This window comes from Montipora capricornis, chromosome 2 (genome assembly GCF_036669925.1).
Source record: "Montipora capricornis isolate CH-2021 chromosome 2, ASM3666992v2, whole genome shotgun sequence".
Classification (NCBI taxonomy): Eukaryota; Metazoa; Cnidaria; class Anthozoa; order Scleractinia; family Acroporidae; genus Montipora; species Montipora capricornis.
The window spans coordinates 28938740-28946372 of NC_090884.1; positions in this window are offsets into that span (position 1 = coordinate 28938740).

Genomic DNA, 7633 nt, shown 5'->3' on the forward strand with positions numbered 1-7633 from the left:
CATTGTAATAGACTGATTGTGGTTTCTCTAGTCAGCATTCCCTTTGATTTTTCTCCGCCTTGGTTTCCGAATCTATCACTTCATTGGAACTGCTCTTGATCACTAACTTTTTTTCATCGCGCACTTCGAAGCTCCTGAAGGCCTAGTATCTCGCAACGAAATATTTGAAAAATGTAATACAAAAAGAACGACTGGTTAAAGAAACTTTAACAAATTTGAGCTCCACTATTAAGTTTATAAATAGAATTAAAACAAAGGAAAGTATGTGGTTTCCGAAAAGTTAAAGGGTATTCAAACGCCACAATTACAAGACTGAATGAAAATGACATTTTATGTGGTTGGTTTATGGTAATAACTGAATGACTGAGATAAAGTAAACATAGAAATTCGGGGAACACAGCAGGATGTACACTGAGCAGTTGAACATTTTTTCATTAGAGAAACGTTCAATTAGCAGGTATGTCGGTTTAATTATGTTCCTGTTCGTCCATAAGCTATAGTTAGTGAGGGAACTCACTGGGCCCCGGGGTACCAATTATTTTTTGATGACTCAGGGAGGTCTGAGAGTGTATTTTACTTTATAGCGGTCTACTTGATTGCAGGCACAAAACCAGTCTTAAGTTGAAAGCAGCGCAAATCCATACGGTTTTACTTAATTTAAAAGATCTACCCAAGCTATTCTGAGGGAATGTATTCAGGTACTTCATGGGCCAATTATTTAGCAGAGATCACAGTTGTTTAATGAATTGGAATAAATATAAAGTTTAGTTTTAAGGAGGCTCAAAAGGGTCTCTGGCTGAGGGAGCGCACGTAAGCCACTCGCGCAATACTTGAAACTACTCATGTCAGGTCATCCATCAAAGACAAAAAATTGACAACGTCGCTAAAATCGGAAATAAATTTCGTCAGATGTGTTGAGCACTATCTTGAAACGTAGCTCGGTGCGCGGCTACACTGATATTTTTGTAAACAAGTAAGATTCGTTTCTTTCTTCATTTTTTCAACTTCCAAGAGCGTTTTCGAGAAGCTAAATATTTTGAGCAAGAGCCGATACAACGTAGATTTGATTTTAGTGGTGTACTATATTTCGGCTGGCCAAACCAGCCTTCTTCAGGTACAATGGGAGTTTACATTGTATTGGTTCTATTTACATGTTTGTAGCGAATTGATGTTGACGAAATACTGGAAAATATGTGATAAAATATGCCAGTTACAACAAATTTGAATTCAAATACTAAAAGTAACGGAAAAATAACGGAAGGGACTGTACCAAATAAACTGAAATCTAATACGTTTCTTCAAGGATATTAAGACCGCTGTTTTCGTTTTCACGAGTCTACAATAGTTCTCATACCGAGTATTAAGTAAGAGAGTTTAATGGGTCTTTGGATATGAGAATAAATACACTAAGACACCGAATTGGCAAAGTTCCCAGTTTTTCAGGTACCTTCGAAAAAATTGACTTTTAGAGGGTCTTAGCAGTGGTACCGTTGCCATGGCAACAGTAAGGGGTTTGCGCGGTAAACCTTAGAAAATGGTCTGACAATAGTTTAATAACTGACAACTGTTCACTGAAGTGGAGGTGGCTAGTCGCGGTGAGGTAAACATCCACCACTGAGGTGAAGAATTGTTTTTTGAGATAATATGGCACAAAAAGGTGATTTTAACTCACATATTTCTGGCAAAGATTACAATATTTTCGGGCGCAAATCCCCCCTAGTTGCTATCTACTGATTTAGTGTATACCTTAACTGTGAGAAACTAAGAAAATTCAGAGAAAAAACATCTGATCTGTTTGCTTCAGCTTTCTTAACCAATGCTGATGTCATAGCGAATGTTAGCTTTCAGTAACAAAAGGATCGTTTAAGACCAAACCATCTGCTTGTTTTTTGAAACGACATCAATCATCCTGTTACTCATGTTAAAATGTCGTAGCAGCGACCTTTAATTAACAGAGGATTTTTAAAATGCAGTTGAACACGTTCTTGAAATAATTTTTCTGTAAAATCATGCCGCAAATCATACTCACGGAAGTTACGAAAAAATAGTGTGACTGGAATAGCTGATCTAAAGGATACAATTCAATGATTTCTTAAGGAAAAAAATTCTACACAATTAAGAAAATTCTTAATTTCAACTCAAGTTCAGTTCTTCACAATTCTAAACCATAACAAGACTGGCAGGACACTATCATTGGAACCTTTTATGATCATTGTACATTCAAAAAGGTGGCGTGACTAGAACTGCTGTCTGATCGTCCGGGTGAGCGTATTCTAGAGAAAGACTGTTAAGGATTACATTGACTGACGTTTCCACAACGTGAGTCAAGTCAAGTTATTTTTGTAACGCCAGTAGATGCTTCTTTGAGTTAATGATTTTTTTGAAAGTGGACAGGAGTGCAACCTGTTATAGATAATACTGATACATAAAAAAGTTGTTGTTGATGATGATGATATTAATAAATATTTCATTATTTATTGCTGTCAAATAACAATTAGAGTCAAGATCCTCGATAACAATGATTACATTTTCTCTTTTCAACCATATTAGGAGCCCTTGCAACAGACATTACCAGTGCGTTGTTCACAGTGCTATTACAGTGTTGTTTAGTAATACAGTGCTATTAAAAGTTCACATGTAAACCAGCTACCTAATTACAAGTTAACAAGTCAATGATTTTTGTGGTAGCGCACTTTATAAGTGCACTCACTACACCCTATGTCGCTGGGTTGTAAGAGTCAGTGAGTTAGTGTAAGTCCGTGGGGGCAAATAGGCCCACAGCGCGTGCATAAATCACCAAAATAAACAGGTCTGTCGGAAGCGTGCTTGAATTTCAACAAATGAGCCCCAACATCCCACTTCCCCAAAATAACATCTGAAAGAAAAAAAACTAACAACAACAAAACCCGGTTTCTTGCCGTCATTTTGTCACAGATGTATCCTTTCTTTCTTGAGTTGGTAGTAACACGCAAGTTAACTTGATCACAGGCGGCTGCTGAAATCGATGTCAAGTTGTCTTCATGTCGCAAATTTTGTTGCTGATGGCTTTTTTCTTTTTTTTTTTTTATATTCTCGATCGACATGGAACAGCATGCTGTCATGGCGGTTGGACGCCTTTTACTGGGCTGTGCCATTTCTCTATTAATTTTGCGTCTCCTGATGTTATTTGGTCAGCCGAATGTCAACTTGAACCACGTAAGCGAAGTCTCGTCCTATCTTTGGAGATTTTGTAAGACAAATGATTCTGTAAGACCATGTTCGACATATTTTATTCGCCGCCGCCGAGACTTAGGTAAACCAATTGGATTCGTGGCCGGTTTACTTCTTCTTTGCGGAGGCACTGCGATTCAGCCTGGTCCAGGCAGTTCACCAGGGCACAAGAACATACCCTACTGCTCTACTCTCAAGTGTCTTTATATGAATTCGATAAGTTTTGGCAAAAAGCAGAACGAGCTCCAAGCACTATCGATTGGAAACGACCTAGTGTTTTGTGTGGAATCGTGACTTAATCCAAACTACTTGAACTGTGAGCTCCTTCCCTCTAGCTCAGACTTAACCATCTATAGACGGGATAGGAAAAATAGAGGAAGAGGTGGAGTGTTTTTAGCCGTAAAAAATCGACTACCGAGCATTCGCCGCAGCGATCTAGAAACGGACGCTGAAATACTGGTTTGTGAGCTTCCACCAGATTCCAGGAGAAAAATTCTAGCAGTTGTCTTCTATAGACCACAAGACACGGACTTGGAATATCTTAAGCAATTCAAGAAAACTTTGTTACTGGCCTCAAAAGCCAAATTCGATCAGATACTAGTAATAGGGGATTTTAACCTCTCGGAAATCGACTGGCAAACTGGTACGGCAAAAGCTGGGGACTGTCTTCACAATTATTTTACCAAGATGGTGAAAGACAACTACTTGTGACAGTTAATCGACTTTCCGACCAGGGGCAAAAACATTTTAGATCTAATTCTCACTACTATTCCCACTAAAGTCCAACACATCCATGGATTTGACGATATAATTTGTACAGATTACAAATTAATTAGTTTCGAGTTGGATCTAAAAAGTCCCTAACAGATCGAAAACAAAACGCGTTGTGTATAACTTCAAGCGTGCTAATTGGTTAGGACTTAAAGAGACATTCCGAAATACCCCGTGGGACGCATGCATTGTTCTCGATGATGTTGACGCCTCACTTGACAGTTGGTATGATCTCCTTGTTGCAGCTGCTAATGATCATATTCCTAAATGCAAAGCACGAAGCGTGAATGATCTGCCCTGGATAGACAATGAACTAAGATTATCGTTAAAGAAAAAAGACGACGCAAGAAAAAGCTCTCGTCATCCACTGAAGCCAAGTTTATCGAGCTACGACAACCTGTAAAGTAAATGCTTATGCGGAAAAAGAAGGAGCACGCAGAAAAACTTAAGGCATCCATCTTAGAAAATCCCAAGCGCTTTTGGTCCTACATCAAGTCATCTACTTCCGATAGACCCTCCCTAACTTTCTTAGGAACGGACATAAACTTGTAACTGACAGTCGGGACAGAGCTAACATCTTAAAAAGAGTTTTTTAGTTCTGTGTTTAATCCGGCGAGTACGGCCTCGCCACCACTCAGTGCTCTGCCCCCCCAGTGGCGTCGGAGAAGAACTAGACTCTATTGAACTTACAGTCTCTGAAGTGAGGGAGGTTCTTCTTAGTCTTGACCCTAATAAAGCATGTGGGCCTGAAAATATCCCTGGATCCCCCCTGAAAAATACAGCAGCTGAGATAGCGCCTTCCTTGTGTAAAATATTCAACTTATCTCTGTCACATGGGGTGGTACCCGCGCTGTGGAAACGTGCAAATGTCATACACCTCGATCTCTCTAAGGCATTTGACAAGGTGCCCCATGACCTATTGACTAAGCTCCACCGCCATGGTATTTCAGGCGCCGTCCCTCGATGGTTTGCGAGCTATCTGTCAAATAGACAACAGCGGGTCGTTCTTGAAGGTGCCTTCTCGGATTGGCTACCTGTAACATCTGGGGTACCACAGGGTTCCATATTGGGGCCTCTGTTGTTCTTGGTTTTTGCAAACGAAATGCCGTCCTACGTACAGCATGGATCAAGTCTCGCCCTTTTTGCGGACGACAGCAAACTTTACCGGCCTATAGACTCTCTAAGTTTTCCTGCCTTGTTGCAATCTGACCTAGGTGGTTTACATTCATGGAGCAGCGATCATAGGATGACATTTAACACTACTAAATGTAAAGTGTTGCGTATGTCCAAGCGAAGATCTCTTAGAAAGCCCCTCAACACATATCATCTTGGCGAGGAAGTATTATCGCACTCTCCGGAAACCTCTGACTTGGGCGTAAATGTCTCTGGTAACTGCACATGGAATAGTCATATCAAGCAGATGTGTGCGAAGGCGAATAGGGTACTTGGTCTAGTGAAGAGGCTGTGTGGCAGGGACATTCGTAATGTCCAGACGAGAAAGTTGTTATACACGGCGCTTGTCAGGCCGTTACGAGAATATTCATCAAGTGTGTGGTCACCCTACTTAGTAAAACATCGCAGACTGATAGAGAACATTCAGAGGCGTGTCACTAAATTCATATTGAACTATCCTCCAAAAGAAGTCAGTTATACCAATAGATTTTCGTAGACAAATGCACGATTTAGTTCTCCTGTTTAAGTATAAAACTGGAACTGTTACTAATAATTTTGGCATTATAGAACCCGTAATTTTTATCAAGCCAACTTTGACCTACTTTCTCGGCATAATCAGGAATACTATTGTAACAGCTATTTTCCTAGGACTGTTAAGTTGTGGAGCAGCTTACCTAATATACTTAAGTCTAGCCAGGATCTCTTGTGTTTTAGAGTCCATCTTAACGATCACTTTAGAGGTCTACTAGAAACTTAGTCCGTCATGATTTGTCAATTATTTTGCATACTTTTTTCTTTCTTAATCTTTTATGTAAGTCTAATTAATTCTACTATGTAAGTCTAGATCTATTTTTTGAGCCTAGGGGATACGTTACAATTGGGGCTCTGCCTGGTTCGTCTCTCCGGTCACGTCATACTATTATGTTTCTTTTTTTCTTATTATATGTTATGTATATATTCTCTTGTGACGAATCTCAATAAACTAACCTAAACTAAACTAAACATTTCCTAAAAACTTCCTTCCGCTCTTCCTAAAAACTGTGCATCAATTTTTATTTACTTTGCAACAATATTTGTTTTGCATAAAGCAGAGGATGGTTTGTGGATGTGGTAGGTCCCTGTCAACTTCTTCCTTAAGTGCATCGACCACGTGTTGTACTTCAGATACAGCACCGCTCAGATATACGTTAACTGCGCACAGGCAGCTTATACGCACATACGCGTATATGAAGGCGTATACATGCCCGTCTGACTTGCCTTTGTTATTCGGTACCATAAATTTCCTTTGTGATGCATTACTGTGTAAACAAAGACCTTTTGGATCTGAAACAAGACGCTTCTTTAAGTATTTACTCAGAATACCATGTGGCGCAGAAGTACGGTGATACATGTTTAATTACTTTGCCAAGTATGGAACAAAGCAAGTAAACTTTTCTTAAGCCAGTTGCTCATTCTTAATAACACGGATAATGTACCGGTGAATATCGCGTAATGTTTACAATTGCAAATTAATTCAACAGGGGGAAAGGACAAAACATGGGCCCCCGGGCCATTGACCCCCCCCTGTTATTTTTCGCTGAAAAGTGTCCTAAGGCATGTTAATGAGCTTTTTAACCTTAGTAAAGGCAATCTCGGCTAATTTGCTTCACTTTTCTTGGACAACAATAAAAAAATACTTCAACTTTAAAGAAAAAATTATGTGCCATTTAGGGGCCATTTGATTTTACTTAAACCCATGAATGGGATCAAAGACACCAACCCACATTTAGGAATTACAGTTTTATAATCAATCACTCTGATGAAGACAATATGATAAAATGAAATAAGCATTGTAAAATACATGATTCAAGTTATTATAATATTATAAATAACAAATTAATTTTCTTTAAATAATAATTTAATAGTCCGTTTTCAAAATAGTCATTTTGGTCAGATTACTATTTTTTTGAAACGGATTGAAAATTTCCGAGCAGGTACAACCCTAACCATTTACCAATGCTAATAACATTAGGCCTAAAAACTTTTCTTTAGGCCTAATAAGACCTAAGGTTAGCTTTACCGACTGTTAGGATTCTTTCTGTATTTCTGTTCTTTTCGTTTCGTTACGCAAATTAGTGTAAGCCCTAATAAAGTTTATCTCATATACCCAACAATGGACTCCAAAATCAGCCAGCCCCAACATGAACAATGTTACATAAACCATGTCGTAAATACTCTTTTTCTTTGGCCATCTCAGTTAGATCAGAAATAACACACAAACAGCGGTGACAAACAGATATAAACGCATCCTTTTTGAAATTATCTTTTTCTTGACGTTTCGTATGCTTCTGCATACATCTTCAGACCAGAACATGGTCCGCAAGAGCCGACGTATGATGACGATTAATTAATGCTTTAAAATGCTCAGTTTTTCGGTCATGCAATCGTCTTTTAGTTTTTCCGATATAAAAATCATTGCAGTCCCAACAGGTAGCTCTAT